The sequence below is a fragment of the Bos grunniens genome, chromosome 19 (assembly GCF_055505025.1).
Source record: "Bos grunniens cultivar Pamir isolate PY7600 chromosome 19, Bosgru_T2T1.0, whole genome shotgun sequence".
Classification (NCBI taxonomy): Eukaryota; Metazoa; Chordata; class Mammalia; order Artiodactyla; family Bovidae; genus Bos; species Bos grunniens.
The window spans coordinates 54,565,888-54,588,918 of NC_141183.1; the positions used below are offsets into that span (position 1 = coordinate 54,565,888).

The window sequence follows — 23,031 nt, forward strand, 5'->3', positions numbered from 1 at the left end:
GTACAGTTCACTGTTATTTCCAGAAGAAAAACAGGAAATAATCTAAAACCTAACTACAGAAAAAACAGAAGAATCTACAATAATTAATCCCCCAGTGAAAGATGCTCAGTAGCATCTGATTCTTTGCAACCCCCATGGACTATACAGTCCATGGAATTCTCCAGGCCAGAATACTGGAGTGGGGAGCTATTCCCTTCACCAGAGGATCTTCCCAACCCAGGTCTGCCACATTGCAGTCAGAGTCTTTACCAACTGAGCCACCAGGGAAGCCCAAGAATACTAGAGTGGGTAGCTTATCCCTTCTCCAGGGGATCTTCCCAACCCAGGAATCAAACCAGGGTCTCCTACACTGCAGGTGGATTATTTATCAGCTGAGCTATCAGGGAAGCCCTAATTGTTTCTGTTTACTGAGTTTTCTTAACATGCCCACTTTTGTCAAGGGCTTTGTAGACGTGATATTATTTTGTCTTTATAACGAGACAGAGAAGTAGGACTCTTCACATTTTGTACTCAAGAGAGTGCTATCAGAGAGGTCAGGATCATAATGGACATTACCAAACTCATACCTGGTAAGGTTTGTATTCATGTGATTGAAAAGTGAATGTTCTTCAATATTATGTCAATATTTCTTTACTCTGTAGTAATACCGTGCATCCATTTTAAATGAGCTGTTTATTTGTTGAACCATCACTAAATTGACCTAGAAAAAAATGTTGGTCAAATACAAATGTTATCTCATTAAAGTTTGGTTCAGTTCAGTTCAGTTCAGTCACTCAGTCGTGTCCGACTCTTTGCAACCCCATGAACTGCAGCACGCCAGGCCTCCCTGTCCATCACCAACTCCCGGGCTTAACCCAAACCCACATCCATCAAGTCAGTGATGCCATCCAACCATCTCATCCTCTGTCATCCCCTTTTGCTCCTGCCCCCAATCCCTCCCAGCATCACAGTCTTTTCCAATGAGTTAACTCTTCGCATGAGGTGGCCAAAGTACTGGAGTTTCAGCTTTAGCATCATTCCTTCCAAAGAACACCCAGGGCTGATCTCCTTTAGAATGGACTGGTTGGATCTCCTTGCAGTCCATGGGACTCTCAAGAGTCTTCTCCAACACCACAGTTCAAAGGCATCAATTCTTGGGCGCTCAGCTTTCTTCACAGTCCAACTCTCACATCCATACATGACCACTGGAAAAACCATAGCCTTGACTAGACGGACCTTTGTTGGCAAAGTAATGTCTCTGCTTTTGAATATGCTATCTAGGTTGGTCATAACTTTCCTTCCAAGGAGTAAGCGTCTTTTAATTTCATGGCTGCAATCACCATCTGCAGTGATTTTGGAGCCCCCCAAAATAAAGTCTGACACTGTTTCCACTGTTTTCCCATCTATTTCCCATGAAGTTTGGTTATTGATACCTATAAAAAGAAAGAAAGAAAATATAGAATGGGGAATAAACATTTCTTTAGTTCAGTAAGTAAAAGTTCTAGAAGACATCTATTTGAAAAATAAACTGCATTTTTTGGTATTAAATCTATTCCCCTTGGGGACTTCCTTGGTGGCCCGGTGGTTAAGAATCTGCCTTGCAATGCCGGGAATGTAGGTTCGATTCCTGGCTGGGGAACTAAGATCTCACATGCTGCAGAGCAACTAAGCCCAGGCACTCAACTAGAGAATCCTTGCACCACAACTAGAATGTTCTTGTGCCACAACTAAGACCCAATGCAGCCAAATAAATAAATAGATTCATTCCCTTGGATTACACTTTTCCAGAATTTTTTTCTCTAATCATTCAGGAAATTTTGCCCCGAGGCTCCACCCTGTGAAGAAAATAGAACATAGAAAGATCTCTCCTCCCTGATCCCTTCCTGAAATATGGGAAGAGCAGCAGCAAAAGCACTGATGTTCATTTTACAAGGGAATTTAATGAATATATGTAAAAATATTTCTATCAACCTGTAGACAAATATAAAACAGACTTCACTCTAAAATTATCTGTGAGGTTAATAATCTATGAAGACCTACAAGACCTTTTAGAACTAACACCCAGAAAAGATGCCCTTTTCATTATAGGGGACTGGAATGCAAAAGTAGGAAGCCAAGAAACACCTGGAGTAACAGGCAAATTTGGCCTTGGAATATGGAATGAAGCAGGGCAAAGACTAATAGAGTTTTGCCAAGAAAATGCACTGGTCATAACAAACACCCTCTTCCAACAACACAAGAGAAGACTCTATACATGGACATCACCAGATGGTCAACACCGAACTCAGACTGATTATATTGTTTGCAGCCAAAGATGGAGAAGCTCTACAGAGTCAGCAAAAACAAGACCAGGAGCTGACTGTGGCTCAGACCATGAACTCCTTATTGCCAAATTCAGACTTAAATTGAAGAAAGTAGGGAAAACCACTAGACCATTCAGGTATAACCTAAATCAAATCCCTTATGATTATACAGTGGAAGTGAGAAATAGATTTAAGGGCCTAGATCTGATAGATAGAGTGCCTGATGAACTATGGAATGAGGTTCGTGACATTGTACAGGAGACAGGGATCAAGACCATTCCCATAGAAAAGAAATGCAAAAAAGCAAAATGGCTGTCTGGGGAGGCCTTACAAATAGCTGTGAAAGGAAGAAAAGCGAAAAGCAAAGGAGAAAAGGAAAGATATAAACATCTGAATGCAGAGTTCCAAAGAATAGCAAGAAGAGATAAGAAAGCCTTCTTCAGTGATCAATGCAAAGAAATAGAGGAAAACAACAGAATGGGAAAGACTAGGGATCTCTTTAAGAAAATCAGAGATACCAAGGGAACATTTCATGCAAAGATGGGCTCGATAAAGGACAGAAATGGTATGGACCTAACAGAAGCAGAAGATATTAAGAAGAGATGGCAAGAATACACAGAAGAACTGTACAAAAAAGATCTTCATGACCCAGATAATCACAATGGTATGATCACTCACCTAGAGCCAGACATCCTGGAATGTGAAGTCAAGTGGGCCTTAGAAAGCATCACTACGAACAAAGCTAGTGGAGGTGATGGAATTCCAGGTGAGCTATGTCAAATCCTGAAAGATGATGCTGTGAAAGTGCCGCACTCAATATGCCAGCAAATTTGGAAAGCTCAGCAGTGGCCACAGGACTGGAAAAGGTCAGTTTTCATTCCAATCCCAAAGAAAGGCAATGCCAAAGAATGCTCAAACTACCGCACAATTGCACTCATCTCACACGCTAGTAAAGTAATGCTCAAAATTCTCCAAGCCAGGCTTCAGCAATATGTGAACCGTGAACTTCCTGATGTTCAAGCTGTTTTTAGAAAAGGCAGAGGAACCAGAGATCAAATTGCCAACATCTGCTAGATCATTGAAAAAGCAAGAGAGTTCCAGAAAAATATCTATTTCTGCTTTATTGACTATGCCAAAGCCTTTGACTGTGTGGATCACAATCAACTGTGGAAAATTCTGAAAGAGATGGGAATACCAGACCACCTGACCTGCCTCTTGAGAAATTTGTATGCAGGTCAGGAAGCAACAGTTAGAACTGGACATGGAACAACAGACTGGTTCCAAATAGGAAAAGGAGTACATCAAGGCTGTATATTGTCACCCTGTTTATTTAACTTCTATGCAGAGTACATCATGAGAAACGCTGGACTGGAAGAAACACAAGCTGGAATCAAGACTGCCAGGGAAAATATCAATAACCTCAGATATGCAGATGACACCACCCTTATGGCAGAAAGTGAAGAGGAACTCAAAAGCCTCTTGATGAAAATGAAAGTGGAGAGTGAAAAAGTTGGCTTAAAGCTCAACATTCAGAAAACGAAGATCATGGCATCTGGTCCCATCACTTCATGGCAAATAGATGGGGAAACAGTGTCAGACTTTATTTTTCTGGGCTCCAAAATCACTGCAGCCAAGAAAGTAAAAGACGCTTGCTCCTTGGAAGGAAAGTTATGACCAACCTAGATAGCATATTCAAAAGCAGAGACATTACTTTGCCAACAAAGGTCCGTCTAGTCAAGGCTATGGTTTTTCCAGTGGTCATGTATGGATGTGAGAGTTGGACTGTGAAGAAGGCTGAGTGCCGAAAAATTGATGCTTTTGAAGTGTGGTGTTGGAGAAGACTCTTGGGGGTCCCTTGGACTGCAAGGAGATCCAACCAGTCCATTCTGAAGGAGATCAGCCCTGGGATTTCTTTGGAAGGAATGATGCTAAAGCTGAAATGCCAGTACTTTGGCCACCTCATGCGAAGAGTTGACTCATTGCAAAAGACTGTGATGCTGGGAGGGATTGGGGGCAGGAGGAGAAGGGGACGACAGAGGATGAGATGGCTGGATGGCATCACTGACTCGATGGACGTGAGTCTCAGTGAACTCCGGGAGTTGGTGATGGACAGGGAGGCCTGGCGTGCTGAGATTCATGGGGTCGCAAAGAGTCAGACACGACTGAGCGACTGATCTGATCTGATAATAGTATTCAAGATATTTCCATGTTTATCTCATCTCAAACCTACTTTTATCCTCAAATATTTATATAAAAATGTTTCAGGAACATAAACATTACCATATGTAAAACAGATGACCAGTGCAAATTCAATGTATGAAGTAGGGCACCCAAAGCTGGTGCTCTGGGACAACCCAGAGGGACGGGGCAGGGAGGGAGGTCAGGGGAGATTCAGGATGCAGGGAACACATGTATACCTGTGGTAAATTCGTGTTGATGTATGGCAAAAACCATCACAATAGTATAAAGTAATTATCCGCTAATTAAAATAAATAAATAAAATTTTTTAAAAATGTTGTTTCAGGAAGATGCATTTTGTTCATTCTGTGGCTACATCGACTGTCAGCATAGGACCACTGGAAAAGCATCCCCATGGGCCACCGGGACCCTTGCAAGACCTTGGGAGGGAAATGATATGATGAAACAGGGTAAAAATGGGCTTATCCTAGCACAGTAGGGCCTTGAGACAGGCAAGAGCACAATAATACTTCCTAAGATGTTGTCAGAGCCACCCCAACAAAAGGCAATATGCTTTAGTCTAGCTTTGTGTCTTTGCTCCTCCACATGTCTTGCTCTTGGGAAATTAGTTTACACAAGACTAAGAGAGAGAAGGGAAGGAGAAATAAGTGGTTCCAAAAATGGGGATGAACCTACTCTGCAGTCATCTTGGGAACACTAAGAGTTTTTATTAAATACAAGATGTAAGAGAAAGGAAAAGATGGAGGAATAGCAGTAAAGAAGGAAATGAAAACCTGGAGTGGGAGAGGCAGCGAGGAGGAGGAGGAAAATAGGCTTAAAAGGGAAACGTTTGAGGGTGGGAAGGGAGAGAGAAAGGCCTGGTTTGTTTCTCTTTGGTGTGGGAAGGAGCTGTAGCACATGCGTGGGAGGTGGAGGAGAAACCATTGGAATCTATATACTGCTCTCCCTCCCACTCTCTGTCCTAAATTTCACCCAACACACAAGCTGGTACAGACAAAAGTCCTAGTCCCAAATAAAACCAACTGTTCCCCAAATCCCATTCCCCAGCCTTCTTGCCCAAAGACATCTCCATGGCTTCCCTCCACACCGTGCTTATGTTACAATAGGCTTTGGCAGGAGCTTTCTCAGTGCTGACTTGTCCATGGGAAGGACCCTGGGGCCATCACCTAGCTCTAGCCCAAGGAGGTCAAGGAGACAGAGCTTCCCGTCATCCAGGCCACCCTTTTCCTGTAGTTCCATTTATCTCCTGGCCTCTCTCAGACCAGAAACACATATAGGATTGGTCTTAAGGGGACTGACAATCCTCAGAGGACAAAACTCAAGCTTAATTCATGAAATAAAGCTAGGCTCAGGCTGCTGAGGGCAAGGGCAACAGGAGTTATTAAAAAGAATGTGAGCTGTTACATCATATGTATATTATCACTGAGAAACTGTCTTGGGGCAAAACACTTCAGGGGCACTAATCATAGGGCCAAGATGAAGAAGGATAAAAGCGCTTAAGGGAAATAAATTCCCAGGGAGGTTTAAAAAAACCAGATTCCTTGAGGTCAGCACCACGGGCAGTACAAGGCCTCTACCCTCTCCTCCCACCACTGTCAATGAAAAAGCGAGCTAAGTCCTAGGACCTGGTCCAGGTCATGCTCTCTATAGTGTACACTCTATAGTGAAGCCTTTTGCACATGTATCCCTCACCCCAGCCTCTGATCTGCAGTCCTTTCAGTCAGAGTGAATTTCTCAATATAAATCAACTAAGTTTACTCTCAAGATAGAATTCATATACCATAAAATGTGGACTTCCCAGGTGGCGCTAGTGGTAAAGAGCCCACCCGCCAATGCAGGAAGCATAGTGGGTTCCATCCCTAGGTAGGGAAGGTTCCCTGGAGGAGGGCGTGGCAACCCATCCCAGTATTCTTGTCTAGGGAACCCCATGGACAGTGGAGCTTGGCAGGGTAGTGCAGTTCATTTAGCACGCACGCTTGCAGACCGCTATCCAAGTCCCAGACTGGTCGATAGGTGGCGCCCACCGGGCGCAGACTGAATAGTACTGAGAAGGCTTTGAATAGCCGCTGGCATTGGAACCACACCTCACACCACACAGATCAGGACTCACGGGGCTGACTGCTAAAGCAAACAACAAACAAGATCAACGTTCTGCAGAGGATGTTGACAAGACTAAAAATCTTACAAAAATAATATTTCCAGGATACAATACAAAATTTTCAACTAAAAAAAAAAAGATAACTTCAATAACTTAAGAGAAAAAGACAACCACAAAGAAAGACCAATTCTAACGTTATGCTGATGCTGAAATTATAAGACTTTAAAGTAGCTATTATTACCAGGCTCCCTGCAATAAAAGTGAATACCGTTGAAACGCATGGAAAGATAGCAATTCTCAACAACAAAAACCTGAAAGCTGTTTTTTTTTTAAAAATAGAAATGTTAGAACTGAAAAAGACAACAATGGAAAAGAAATTCTCTGAAGGGGTTTAACGGAGATGGCAAAGAGAAGAGTCAGTGAACTTGAAGACAGAGCAGTAGAAAATATCCAATCTGAAAACAGAGACAAATGATCACAATCATGGTTGAGTTCATGCGTGGTCAGAGTTCACCTTAGAGATGATGTGTCTGGGTCTGATGATGTAGACTCACCACCTTCCCACTTCTCCAGGGTCTCATTTCCTTGTGCCTGCATGTGTGTTTGTGTCCTCTTTTCTGCTTTAGCTGTCCCTCCTTGCCGTAGAGAATGGGAGTTCATGGGAGCTCAAGAGCTCTGAGGTCTCTGAGCTTCCCTGGGCAACTACCTTGGATTAGTTTTCCTTACCCAAAGGCTTAGCTCATTCCCGCTTTAACTTCAAGGCTGTTTTATAGATTCACCAAACTTCTGCATCTGCCCTTGGATAGGTGCCTCTCCTATCTCCCTGCCACACATTATCTTTCAAACATTGTCTCTGTTCATGAAATCAGTGTTATTCTTATCTCATTCTTTTAAAATCTGCCTTACTCAAGTGGTGCTGGGAAAACTGGTCAACCACTTGTAAAAGAATGAAACTAGAACACTTTCTAACACCATACACAAACATAAACTCAAACTGGATTAAAGATCTAAATGTAAGACCAGAAACTATAAAACTCCTAGAGGAAAACATATGCAAAACACTCTCTGATATAAATCACAGCAGGATCCTCTATGACTCACCTCCGAGAGTAATGGAAATAAAAGCAAAAATAAACAAATGGGACCTAATTAAACTTAAAAGCTTTTGCACAATGAAGGAAACTATAAACAAGGTGAAAAGACAGCATTCAGAATGGGAGAAAATAATAGCAAACAAAGCAACTGACAAAGAATTAATCTCAAAAATATACAAGAAGCCCCTGAAGTTCAATTTCAGAAAAATAAATGACCCAATCAAAAAATAGGCCAAAGAACTAAATAGATATTTCTCCAAAGAAGACATACAGATGGCTAACAAACACATGAAAAGATACTCAACATCACTCATTATCGGAGAAATGCAAATCAAAACCACAATGAGCTACCATCTCACACTGGTCAGAATGGCTGTTATCAAAAAGTCTACAAACAATAAATGCTGGAGAAGGTGTGGAGAAAAGGGAACCCTCTTACACTGTTGGTGGGAATGCAAACTAGTACAGCCACTGTGGAGAACAGTGTGGAGATTCCTTAAAAAACTGGAAATAGAACTGTCATATGACCCAGCAATCCCCCTGCTGGGCATACATACCAAGGAAACCAAAATTGAAAGAGACATGTGTGCCCCAATGTTCATCACAGCACTGTGTATAATAGCCAGGACATGGAAGCAACCTAGATGTCCATCAGCAGATGAATGGATAAGAAAGCTGTGGTACATATACACAATGGAGTATTACTCAGCTATTAAAAAGAATGCATTTGAATCAGTTCTAATGAGGTGGATGAAACTGGAGCCTACTGTACAGAGTGAAGTAAGTCAGAAAGAAAAACACCAATACAGTATATTAATGCATATATATGGAATTTAGACAAATAGTAACGATGACCCTATATGTGAGACAGCAAAAGAGACACAGATGTAAAGAACAGACTGTTGGACTCTGTGGGAGAAGGCGAGGGTGGGATGATTTGAGAGAATAGCATTGAAACATGTATATTATCATATGTGAAATAGATCGCCAGTCCAGGTTCAATGCATGAGACAGGGTGCTCAGGGCTGGTGCACTGGGATGACCCTAGGGAATGGGATGGGGAGGGAGGTGGGAGAGGGGTTCAGGATCGGGGACACGTGTACATCCATGGCTGATTCATGTCAATGTATGGCAAAAAACACTACAATATTGTAAAGTAATTAGCCTCCAATTAAAATAAATAAATAATTTTTAAAATAAAATAAAATCTGCCTTACTCAAAATTAAGGATATGTGACAAAAGTTTCATTGCTTTCCCCAAAAAGTGATTTGACCACTTTCTACCCAAGATTTCCACCAATAATACCCTGGATCATGCTTCCTTACCATCCAGATTTGTTCTTTTTCTTAAATCCAGCCTCCCATCCTCACCCCTTTTCCTTCGCTCCTGCCAAGTCTTTCTACCCCAACAATGGACAGGGAAGAAGGAGATAGAAGTCACAGCACCCAGTCATCCTGGAGGAAATTCTCATGGAAGAACTCAGATTATTTGTCGAGTGATCAGATAAGTATGGCAATGGCAGCCCACTCCAGTATTCTTACCTGGAGAATCCCTTGGACAGAGGAGCCTGGTGGGCTGCTGTCCATGGGGTCGCACAGAATCAGACACGACTGAAGTGACTCAGCATGCCAGCATGCATTGGAGAAGGAACTGGCAACCCATTCCAGTATTCTTGCCTAGAGAATCCCAGGGACAGAGGAGTCTGGTGGGCTGCCGTAGATGGGGTCGCACCGAGTCGGACATGACTGAAGCGACTTTGCAGCAGCAGCAGATAAGCATTGGACTAGGGACCCAAAACTGGATTCTTACCATGGTTCTGTCACAAACAAGCCACACAACTTTCAATAGGATGTGAAGTCACAGAATTTTGAAGTTCTATGAAGCCTTAAGAGGCTTAAGCCTAATTAGCCTTAAGCCTAACCCAACTTTCTACTTTCACATATGCAGAAACTGAGGCCTAGAAATATGATATAACCTGCTTCAAGTCACATGATTGGCTAATGGCATAGCTGGGTCTTACACACAAGGACAACTACAGCAATGGCCTTTCCATCACCCCTTGCTGAGTGTCTCCATCCCTCAACTAACAATGGGCAGGATGAGGATTACAGATGAGAACAAATGAGCTAATGCTGCTGTAAGATGAGAAACAGAAAATAGTATTCAGATGAGAGGTTATTAACTTCATTGACAATCCCTCCTGGAAATTGACTCACTACTGTGCCTCAGTGGAAGGTCAGAACCCAAGGGAGGTCTAAGATGGCTCATCCATTTCTCTTGGGACCCATAAACTTTTAATGGAAACAGTGGGCAAAGAGCCATGGCCACCACAGCTAATAAGGCTCACTGGAACCACTTTAAAAGTTTTGTTCTAAAATATCCAGAGTATATACCCAGATCTTAACAACAAATATGTTAAGAGATGTGGGATTGTGGATGGTTTATCCTCTTCTTTCTATTTTACAAATTGATCACAATTTGAGTTATTGTTTTGGCATATCATACCTGGTCTATTGTGGGCATTCAGCCAATTTTGTTAAGTTCGGTATTAATAATTTGAAATTAAATTTCCTGAAGAGTTAAAAAGCAATGAGAGGCAGTTGGGGGCACACCTCTATGTTCAATGTTGAGGATACAAAAATAGGACTTATATTCTGCTCTCAAGGAACTCACAGGCTGATGGGGGAAACAGATCCAGAAACATATAAATGCACCTCAGGGAGGAAATAGCTGTACTAGGAGAATGCTCAAAGTTAAAGGTATGAGCAACTAACTATGCTTAGGAGAGAGGTGAAGGCTTCCCAGAGGAGGTGACATTTGAACAAAAGGGAAATTTATGTCTGTAGGTAGAACTGTGCTTCTGGCAGGGAAAACGGAGATCCAAAGACTTAATGGCACAATATACACTCCAGGAAACTTAAGTGTCTCAGCAAGGCTGGAGAACAGAAGGAGTGGCCTCTGGAGAGCTTTGAGGGAATCAGATTAATAATATAGACTTTATCCTGTAGGACATGAGAAGCCAGTAGAGGACATCATATAGAATAATGACCTATAGATGAAGGCCCCTCTAGAAGTAGGGAGGAGGAGAGATGGGAGGGCTGAGAGGATGAACATAGCAGTGAAGCTCCTTTGTTTATTCATACCCCATTTTGTTTCAGAAGAGACTTAACGAGGGCAGTTAAGGACCTGTAGCTTTTCCTGTGTCCTTGTATCCTGTGTGTCCTGTGTTCTTGACTCAGACCATCCCAGCTTCAAAAGCATTAAATATGTGAAGAGGGTAAGAAGAGAAGAATAAGGGAAAAGGAGATGGGAGCTCAGAAAAGGAGGAGGATAAAAGGGTAAGTAAGAAAAATCAGCAGTGAAAGCCAATGAGCCAACAGAGACCCACATCTCACTGATAGCAGGACACGGGTTCAGTGAGTCTGCAGGGCACTTGGCCTCTCCCTCACGAGTCAAGATGGCCTCCACGCTCTTCCTCATGAGTCAAGATGGCCTCCACGCTTCATTATCATGTGTGTCCTCACACATAGCATTCAAAAGTTGGAGGGGAGTAAAGGGGACTGGGACAAAATCTTTTTCTTTCTGAATCTCTTGCCTTTAATCATGGAAGAGAATTCCTTTCCCATAATTCTTTTCCCCTATGTCTTATTGGCTGATACTAGATTGATCACATGACTCTTCCTGGCTACCAAGTAGCAACATAATACTTGGGGTTTTGGTTGAAGGCAGGCAAGAGAGAGGGATTTTGAATGGAAGTGCTGGGTAGGCAACTTTCAGTGTCTGCCATGTTGCCATAAAGTTCCTGGCAACAAGAATGAATATGATTGGACAAAAGCAAGAGAATCTTGAGAATGACACAAAGTCTATCTTGTACAAAAAAAGTTCTTATAATATGGGTCACAAACTCAAATGTAGATAATATAAATGAGAGAATGTAGGTGGGAACGTCCTTGATTAAAAGAGGACTTAAAAAAAAATAAATAAAAAAGGACTTAGTTTCATCTCTCTCCTTCAATTCAGTTCCATTGCCCAGTTGTGTCTGACTCTTTGCAACCCCATGGATTGCAGCACACCAGGCCTCCCTATCCATCACCAACTCCTGGAGCTTGCTCAAACTCATGTCCATCGAGTCAATAATGCCATCCAACCATCTCATCCTCTGTCGTCCCCTTCTCCTCCTGCCTTCACTCTTTCCCAGCATCAGGGTGTTTTCCCAGTGAGTCAGTTCTTCTCATCAGGTGGCCACAGCATTGGAGTTTCAGCTTCAGCATCAGTCCTTCCAATGAATATTCAGGACTGATTTCCTTTAGGATGGAGTGGCTGGATCTCCTTGCAGTCCAACAGACTGTCAGAAGTTTTCTCCAAAACCACAGTTCAAAAGCATAAATTCTTTGGTGGTCAGCTTTCTTTATAGCCCAACTCTCACATCCATACATGACCACTGGAAAAACCATAGCTTTGACTAGATGGACCTTTGTTAGGAAAGTAATGTCTCTGCTTTTTAATACGCTGTCTAGGTTGGTCATAACTTTTCTTTCAAGGAGCAAGTGTCTTTTAATTTCATGGCTGCAGTCACCATCTACAGTGATTTTGGAGCCCTAAAAAATAAAGTCTGTCACTGTTTCCCCATCTATTTGCCATGAAGTGATAGAACCAAATGCCATGATCTTATTTTCTGAATGTTGACTTTTAAGCCAACTTTTTCACTCTCCTCTTTCACTTTCATCAAGAGGCTCTTTAGTTCTTCTTTGCTTTCTGCCATAAGGGTGGTGTCATCTGCATGTCTGAGGTTATTGATATTTCTCCCGGCAATATTGATTCCAGCTTGTGCTTCATCCAGCCTGGCATTTTGCATGACGTACTCTGTATAGAAGTTAAATAAGCAGGATGACAATATACAGCCTTGATGTATCCCTTTCCCAATTTGGAACTGGTCCATTGTTCCATGTCCAGTTCTAACTGTTGCTTCTTGACCTGCATATAGATTTCTCAGGAATCTTTAGTCTGGTATCCCCATCTCTTGAAGAATTTTCCACAGTTTGTTGTCATCCACACAGTCAAAGGCTTTGGCATAGTCAATAAAGCAGAAATAGATGTTTTTCTGGAACTCTTGCTTTTTCTATGATCCAACAGATGTTGGCAATTTGATCTCTGGCCTTTTCTAAAGGGACCCCAGTGATCCCAACTGAAAATGAGAGATTGGAAAAAAGAACTCCTTGCAAATAGAAATAAAAAGAAAGCTGGGGTAACCATACTTATATCAGACAAAATAGATTTTAAAACAAGGACTGTAGCAGGAGACAAAGACATTACATAATGATAAAAGGATCAATCCAACAAGAAGATACAACAACCATAATACATATGTACACAACAGAGTACCTAAATATATAAAGTGAATATTAACAAATATAAAGGGGAAAACTGATAGTAACACATAATAGTAAAGGATTTTAACACCCACTTATGTCAAAGGATATATCATCCAGGCAGAAAATTAATAAGGAAACACTGACCTTAAATGACACATTAAATCAAATGGACTTCATAGATATATATATAGAAAGCAGAAGAATATACATTCTTTTAAAGTATACATGAAATCATCTCAGTATAAAGCATATGGTAGGCCACAAAACAAGTCTCATTAAGGAAAACTTAAATCATATCAATCATATTTTTCAACCATGATGATATGAGACTAGAAATTAATTACAAGAAAAATCTGCAAAAAAACACAAACACGTGGAGGCTAAATAATATGCTACTAAACAGTCAATGGCTCACTGAAGAAATCAGAGGAAATTTTTAAATAACTGGATACAAATAAAAACAAAAACACAGCAAACCAAAATCTACAGGATGCAGTAAAAAAAAAAAAAAACTTCTAAAACTGAGGTCTATAGTGATGCAAGCCTACCTCAGGAAACAAGAAAAATCTCAAATAAGCAATCTAAACTTAGCTCTAAAGAAAATAAAAGAAAGAGAACAAACAATAGGCAAAGTTAGAAGAAGTAAAGAAATAATAAAGATCAGAGCAGAAATAAATGGAATAGACTTAAAAATAGAAAAAAATCAATGAAACCAAAAGCTGGTTCTTTTAAAGGTAAACCAAACTGATAATCCTTAAGCCAGACTCATCAAGAAAAAAGGGAGCAGGCCCAAACAAAATCAGAAATGAAAGAGAAGTTTTATCTGATTCCACAAAAATACCAAAGAGCTTTGGGACTAACATACTACTATATACAAAACAGATAACCAACAAGAACCTACTGTATTCAATATCTTGTAATAGCCTACAACAGAAAGTATTCTGAAAAAGAATATATATTATTGTTGTTCAGTCACTAAGTTGTGTCCAGGCTCCTCTATCTTCCACTGTCTCCCAAAGTTTGCTCATATTCATGTCCATTGAGTCAGTGAGGCTATCTAGCCATCTTATCCTCTGCCTTCCCCTTCTCCTTTTGCCTTCAATCTTTCGAAACATCAGGGTATGGTCCAATGAGTCAGTTCTTTGCATCAGGTGGCCAAAGTATTGGAGCTTCACCTTCAGTATCAGTCCTTCCAATGAACATTCATGGTTAATTTCCTTTAGGATTGACTGATTTGATCTCCTTGCAGTCCAAGGAACTCTCAAGAGTCTTCTCCAGAACCATTAATTCAAAAACATTATTAATTTTTTTTAATGAATTAATTAATTCATAAAATTCTTTGGCGCTCAACCTTCTTTATGGACCAACTCTCACATCTGTATGTGACTACTGGAGAAATCATAGCATTAGACTATACAGACCTTTGTTGTATATAGGTCATGTATACATATCTATGTATATGTGTGCATGTATAATTTTCATTTTGCTGTACATTTGAAACTAACACAACATTACAAATATCTATGTGCTGCATGCTGAGTTGCTTCAGTCATGTCTAACTCTTTGCGACCCCATGGATTCTAGCCTGCCAGGTTCCTCTGTCAATGGGATTCTCCAGGCAAGAATACTGGAGTAGGTTGCCGTACCCTTCTACAGGGGATAGTTCCTGGAGAATTAACTACACTTAAATAAAAAAAAGAAATACTAAAGATCATAAAAGATTACTATGAACAGTTAGGCACCAATAAACTTGTCAATGTAAAAGAAATCAATAAATTCCTAGAAACATACAATCTCCCAAGTCCGAATCAGGAAGAAACAGAAAATATGAACAAACTGATTACCACTATTAAGACTGAATCAGTAACTGAAAGCCCCCTCAAAAAAACAAAAACAAAAACTCCCTAAAAGCAAAAGTCCAGGATCAGATGGCTTTATCAGTAATTTCTACCAAATATTTAAAAAACAGTTAACACCTCTCTTTCTGAAACTATTCCCAAAAAAGTCGAAGAGGAAGAAATGATTCCAAAATCATTCTACGAAGCCAGGATCATCCCGATACCAAAAGCAGACAACTATACTACACAAAAAAAGAAAGTTACAGGCCAATATCACTGATGAACATGTATGGAAAAATCTTCAACAAACTACTAGCAAACTGAATTCAACAATACATTAAAAGGATCATATACCATGATCAAGTGGGATTTATCCCAGGGCTATAAAAATGTTTCAATATATATAAGCCAATCAATGCGATACACCACATTAACAAAGTGAAGAATAAAAATCACACGATCATCTTAACAGATGCAAAAAAAATAAAAGCTTTTTTCCCAATAGGCCTTTTTTAAAATTGGGGTTTAGTTGCTTTACAATGTTGTGTTAGTTTCTGCCATACAACAAAGTGAATCAGCTACATGCATACATATATATCCTTCTTCTTTGACTTGCCTCCCACCACCTCCAACCCCAGAAAAAACTTTTGACAAAATTAAGCATCCACTTATGATTGAAAAAAGAAACTTTCAACAAAGTGGGTATAGAGAGAACAAACCTCAACATAATAAAGGCCATTTATGACAAACCTATAGTCAACATCATATTCAGTGATGAAAAGCAGGAAGTATCCTCTAAGATCAGGAAAAAAGATTCACACTCATCATTTTATTCAACAGAGTATTGGATGATCTATAATCATCCACAGTAATGAGACAGGAAAGAGAAATATAAGGTTGGCCAAAAAGTTCATTCTGGTTTTTACATAAGATAATATAGGAAAACCTGAACATACGTTTTGGCCAACCCAATAATATGAATCTAAATTGGAAAGGAATAAGTAAAACCACTGCTGTTTGTAGATGACATGATACTATGTCTGTGTGTGTGTTAGTTGCTTAGTTGTGTCCAACTCTTTGCAACCCCATAGACTGTAGCCCACCAGGCCCTCCGTCCATGGGATTCTTCAGGCAAGAACACTGGAGTGGGTTGTCATTTCCTTCTCCAAAATGAACTATAGAAAGAAAGAAAGTGAAGTCGCTTGGTCGTGTCCAACTCTTTGTGACCCAGTGGACTGTAGCCTACCAGGCTGCTCCATCCATGGAATTTTCCAGGCAAGAGTACCGGAGCGTGTTGCCATTTCCTTCTCCAGATACTAAGTCTAGAAAATCCTAAAGATGACCAAAAAAAAAAAATTGATTGGAAATAATTAATGAATTCAGTAAAGTTGCAGGATGCAAAATTAATATACAGAAATCTGTCTCATTTTATACACTAACGCCAAACTATCAGAAAGGGAAATTAGGAAAACAATTCAGTTTCAATTGTATCAAAAAGAATAGAATATACAGGAATGAATCTAACCAAAGAGGTACAAGACTTGTGCTCAGAAAACAATGAACACTGATGAAAGAAACTGAAGACAATGCAAACAAATTGAAAGGTATACTCTACTTATGGATTAGAAAAATTAATATCATTAAAATTACCATAATATCCAAGACAATCCACAGATTCAGTGCAATTCCCATAAAAATACCAATGGCGTTTTTCACAGAACTAGAACATAAGTCTAAATTTTTTATGGGAACACAAAAGACCCCAAATAGCAAAATAATCTTGAGAAAGAACGAAGACTGAGGTATCACACTTCCTGATTTCAAATAATATCAGAGCTACAATAATCAGTATGGCACTGGCACAAAAACAGACCAGTGGAATAGAATAGAGAGCCTAGATTTATATCCATATTTACATGGTCAATTAATCTACGACAAAGGAGGCAAGAATATAACCTGAGGGAAATACAGCCTCTTTAATAAATGGGGTTGGGAAAACTGGACAGCTACATGCAAAAGAATCAAACTGCACTACTTCCTCACATCATATACAAGAACAAACTCAAAATGGATTAAATAATTAAGTGAAAGAGCTAAAACCGTAAAATTCCTGGAAGAAAATATAAGCAGCATGCTTTTTGACATTGGTCTTAATATTTTTTTGGATCTGTCTCTTCAGGCAAGGGAAACAAAAGCAAAAATAAACAAATGGAACTACTTTAAACTAAAAGCCTTTTGTACAGTGAAGGAAACTATCAACTAAATGAAAAGCCAGCCTACTGAATGGGAGAAGATATTTTCAAATATATCAAATAAGAAGTTAACAGCCAAATATACAAAGACTTTATACAACACAACACCAAAAAAAAAAACAACCTCTGAAAAATTTGATTAAAAATGGGCAGAGAGGAACTTCCCTGGTGGTCCAGTGGTTAAGAATCCACTTTGCAATGCAGGGGACACCAGTTCGTTCCCTGGTCCAGGAAGATCCCACATGCCACAAGGCAACAAAGCCCGTGTGCCACAGCTACTGAAGACTGCATGCCCTAGAGTCTACGCTCCACAGCAAGAAATGCCACTGAAATGAGAAGTTTATGCATCTCAGCTAGAGAGTAGCCCTTGCACTCCACAACTAGAGAAAGCCCACGTGCAGCAACAAAGACCCAGTGCAGCCAGAAACAAAAATAAATAAACTTTTTAAAAAACTATTAAAAAATGGGCAGAGGACCTTAATGGACATTTTTCAAAAAAAAGACATACAGATGGTTAACAGACGCATGAAAAGATACTCAGCATCACTAACCATCAGGAAAATGCAAATCAAAACCACAATGAGATACCACCTCACACCTGTCAGAATGGCTATTATCAAAAAGACCATAAAAACCAAGTGTTGAGGAGGATGTGGGAAAAAACGAACACTTGTACCTCATGCACTGTTAGTGGGAATGTAAACTGGTGCCACCTCTACAGAAAATAGTAAGGAGGTTCCTCAAAAACTAAAATATAACTGCCATGTGATTCAGCACTTTTGGCCATTTATTCCAATAAAACAAAAATAGCAATGAGAAAATATATATGCACTTTGGTGTTCACTGCAGAATTATTTACAATAGCCAAGACATGGAAGCAACCTAAGTGTCCATCTACAGATGAATGGATAAAGAAGATGTGGCATATATACACAATAAAATATTACTCAGTCACCAAAAAAATGAAAATTTGCTATTTGTGAAAACATGGATGGATTTAAAGGGTATTATGCTAAGTGAGATCTCAGACAAATACCATATGATCTCACTTATGTACAGAATCTAAAAAACAAAACAAATGAAACAGAACAAAAACAGAGACAGAGAACAAAAGAATGGTTGCCAGAAAGGAGTGAGAGAGGGGTGAAATAGATGTAGGGGATTAAAAGGTACAAGTTTCCAGTTATACAACAAATATGTACAGAAATGTGATATACAGAATAGGGAATATGGTCAATAAAATTGTAATAACTTTTCATGGTAACACGTTTACTAGACTTACCATGGTGATCATTGCATAATGTATGAAAATGTCAAATCATGATGTAGTACACCTGAAACTAACATAATATCATCAAATATATTTCAAGAAAAATTATATTAGGTAGGCATAAAAATTCTTAGATGAAGAGTTGTGGTTTTTTGTCCTGTACGAACTGGGAAGAACATGCAGTCATTTGTAATATGTTTGTGAAACCAGCAACTGATGCAGTTCGTAATTATATTGATCATAAAGAGAGTTGAAGTGTAGTACCCATACTAAAACGAAATTATTTTAATCCAGTGGAGTTCAAGAAGGAAAATGTAAAAAAGCAATGTATGGGTGTATTTTGAAATATATAAGCCTTCAACATTGCAAAAAGTTAATTTTAAAAATCTTAAGAAATAATCAATACAAGTTGGTGTATCTACAGCACCTATACCAGAAACAACACAAAGATTCAAGTGATTAATTTTTCCTTTTTGTACTTAAATTTTTTTACTGGCATTATACATATGAAGTTCAAAAAAAGAAAATTTTTACTCTGTGTTTCTTTTTGATCCCTTGTTATTACTGGTTTTATTTCATGATTATCACTGTAAATAAAATTGTCATACAGAGGAGTGTCAAAAAATGATCCATGGGAATTCCCTAGTGGTCAATGGTTAGGAATCGGAGCTTTCACTGCCAAGGGCCCACGGTTCAATCCCTGGTTGGGAAGTAAGATCCTCCAAGTTGTAAGGACAAAAAAATATCCAAACAAAAAGAAAAAAAGAAAGAAACGATCCAATCTAGGCATCATATATGTATTGTGGATGTTGATTCAATGGATAGTGATGAAAATTACATTTGGAGGATGAGAAGAGGTTGCGCATACACATGTTAGGATGAGGGCTCAGTAAATTATCTAGCACCTCAACTGCCTCAATAGCAGGAAGTCAACGCTTTGGGATATGAATGTGATGGCAAAGGAGATCGCTGTAGGAGGTGGAGATTTGGAGCAGTGAGCCTTGGATGAATGAAGACTTGAAGCAGAGAAATGCTGTTTCATTATGAGCCAAGTGGTAAAATTTGACTTTTTAATTATGTGCCTATATTCTTTGAAAACAAGTATAAAATCAAAAGAACTTAAGGAAGGAGTAAGACAGTGTAAAAAAAGCCAGCCTTTATTAGTATTTTCTTTATTAATATGAGGCGGCTGTGACGGGCAAGCTAAGCGCGACGAGAAGGGCCCCCCACGTCCAAGGTCAGGGGCAGAAGCCGGGAGGACCCTATGCCCAAAAGGCGGCGGCCAACAGGAGTTACCCCACGTCCGAGGTCAGGGGCAGCAGCCGAGAGTACCAGACTGTGACAGCGCAGGAACGGCCAAGAGGAGCTACCCCAGGTCCGAGGTCAGGGGGGGCGGCCGAGAGGAGATACCCAGCTTCCGAAGTCAGGGGCGGCGACAAGAGGAGTTACCCCGTGTCCGAGGTCAGGGGCGGCGGCTGGAAGGAGGTACCCCACGCCCCAAGCCCGAGGCCAGGGGCGGCGGGTGGGAGGAGCTACCCCATGCCCAAGGCCAAGGGCGGTGGCCGCGAGGACCAACCCCAGGTCCAAGGAGCCCTGGCTGCGCGGGTGCAGGAAGGCCTAGAGGAGCTATCCCACGTGGAAGGTCAGGAAGGACTGCGGTGAGGAGACACCCCTCGTCCAAGGTAAGGAGCAATGGCTAAGCTTTGCTGGAGCAGCCGTGAAGAGATACCCCACGCCCAAGGTAAGAGAAACCCAAGTAAGACAGTAGGTGTTGCAAGAGGGCATCAGAGGGCAGACACACTGAAACCATACTCACAGAAAACTAGTCAATCTAATCACACTAGGACCACAGCCTTGTCTAACTCAATGAAACTAAGCCATGCCCGTGGGGCAACCCAAGATGGGCCGGTCATTGTGGAGAGATCTGACAGAATGTGGTCCACTGGAGAAGAGAATGGCAAACCACTTCAGTATTTTTGCCTTGAGAACCCCATGAACAGTATGAAAAGGCAAAATGATAGGATACTGAAAGAGAAACTCCCCAGGTCAGTAGGTGCCCAATATGCTACTGGAGATCAGTGGAGAAATAACTCCAGAAAGAATGAAGGGATGGAGCCAAAGCAAAAAGAATACCCAGCTGTGGATGTGACTGGTGATAGAAGCAAGGTCCGATGCTGTAAAGAGCAATATTGCATAGGAACGTGGAATGTCAGGTCCATGAATCAAGGCAAATTGGAAGTGGTCAAACAAGAGATGGCAAGAGTGAATGTCGACATTCTAGGAATCAGCGAACTGAAATGGACTGGAATGGGTGAATTTAACTCAGATGACCATTATATCTACTATTGTGGGCAGGAATCCCTCAGAAGAAATGGAGTAGCCATCATGGTCAACAAAAGAGTCCGAAATGCAGTACTTGGATGCAATCTCAAAAACGACAGAATGATCTCTGTTCATTTCCAAGGCAAACCATTCAATATCACAGTAATCCAAGTCTATCCCCCAACCAGTAAGGCTGAAGAAGCTGAAGTTAACGGTTCTATGAAGATCTACAAGACCTTTTAGAACTAACACCCAAAAAAGATGTCCTTTTCATTATAGGGGACTGGAATGCAAAAGTAGGAAGTCAAGAAACACCTGGAGTAACAGGAAAATTTGGCCTTGGAATACAGAATGAAGCAGGGCAAAGACTAATAGAGTTTTGCCAAGAAAATGCACTGGTCATAACAAACACCCTCTTCCAACAACACAAGAGAAGACTCTATACATGGACATCACCAGATGGTCAACACTGAAATCAGATTGATTATATTCTTTGCAGCCAAAGATGGAGAAGCTCTATACAGTTAGCAAAAACAAGACCAGGAGCTGACTGTGGCTCAGACCATGAACTCCTTATTGCCAAATTCAGACTTGAAGAAAGTAGGGAAAACCACTAGACCACTCAGGTATGACCTAAATCAAATCCCTTATGATTATACAGTGGAAGTGAGAAATAGATTTAAGGGCCTAGATCTGATAGATAGAGTGCCTAATGAACTATGGAATGAGGTTCGTGACATTGTACAGGAGACAGGGATCAAGACCATCCCCATGGAAAAGAAATGCAAAAAAGCAAAATGGCTGTCTGGGGAGGCCTTACAAATAGCTGTGAAAAGAAGAGAAGCGAAAAGCAAAGGAGAAAAGGAAAGATATAAACATCTGAATGCAGAGTTCCAAAGAACAGCAAAAAGAGATAAGAAAGCCTTCTTCAGCGATCAATGCAAAGAAAGAGGAAAACAACAGAATGGGAAAGACTAGGGATCTCTTCAAGAAAATCAGAGATACCAAAGGAATATTTCATGCAAAGATGGGCTCGATAAAGGACAGAAATGGTATGGACCTAACGGAAGCAGAAGATATTAAGAAGAGATGGCAAGAATACACAGAAGAACTGTACAAAAAAGATCTTCACGACCCAGATAATCATGATGGTGTGATCACTCACCTAGAGCCAGACATCCTGGAATGTGAAGTCAAGTGGACCTTAGAAAGCATCACTACAAACAAAGCTAGTGGAGGTGATGGAATTCCAGTGGAGCTATTCCAAATCCTGAAAGATGATGCTGTGAAAGTGCTGCACTCAATATGCCAGCAAATTTGGAAAGCTCAGCAGTGGCCACAGGACTGGAAAAGGTCCGTTTTCATTCCAATCCCAAAGAAAGGCAATGCCAAAGAATGCTCAAACTACCACACAATTGCACTCATCTCACATGCTAGTAAAGTAATGCTCAAAATTCTCCAAGCCAGGCTTCAGCAATATGTGAACCGTGAACTTCCTGATGTTCAAGCTGGTTTTAGAAAAGGCAGAGGAACCAGAGATCAAATTGCCAACATCTGCTAGATCATTGAAAAAGCAAGAGAGTTCCAGAAAAACATCTATTTCTGCTTTATTGACTATGCCAAAGCCTTTGACTGTGTGGATCACAATCAACTGTGGAAAATTCTGAAAGAGATGGGAATACCAGACCACCTGATCTGCCTCTTGAGAAATTTGTATGCAGGTCAGGAAGCAACAGTTAGAACTGGACATGGAACAACAGACTGGTTCCAAATAGGAAAAGGAGTTCGTCAAGGCTGTGTATTATCACCCTGTTTATTTAACTTTTATGCAGAGTACATCATGAGAAACGCTGGACTGGAAGAAACACAAGCTGGAATCAAGATTGCCGGGAGAAATATCAGTCACCTCAGATATGCAGATGACACCACCCTTATGGCAGAAAGTCAAGAGGAACTCAAAAGCCTCTTGATGAAAGTGAAAGTGGAGAGTGAAAAAGTTGCTTTAAGCTCAACATTTGGAAAACAAAGATCATGGCATCCGGTCCCATCACTTCATGGGAAATAGATGGGGAAACAGTGGAAACAGTGTCAGACTTTATTTTTCTGGGCTCCAAAATCACTACAGATGGTGACTGCAGCCATGAAATTAAAAGATGCTTACTCCTTGGAAGGAAAGTTATGACCAACCTAGACAGCATATTCAAAAGCAGAGACATTACTTTGCCAACAAAGGTTCGTCTAGTCAAGGCTATGGTTTTTCCAGTGGTCATGTATGGATGTGAGAGTTGGACTGTGAAGAAGGC

General features: G+C 40.5%; 1 protein-coding gene across 1 annotated transcript in view; it reads right to left on the bottom strand.

Annotated features, from left to right (window-relative positions):
• Nucleotides 1-653: 653 nt before the first annotated feature.
• Nucleotides 654-23,031, bottom strand: part of DYNLL2 (dynein light chain LC8-type 2) — a 59,596-nt gene continuing 37,218 nt past the window's right edge. The window contains exon 3 of the mRNA XM_086360769.1: nucleotides 654-1,412. The gene's annotated coding sequence lies outside the window, so the exon portion shown is untranslated. The remainder of the gene's footprint in view (nucleotides 1,413-23,031) is intronic.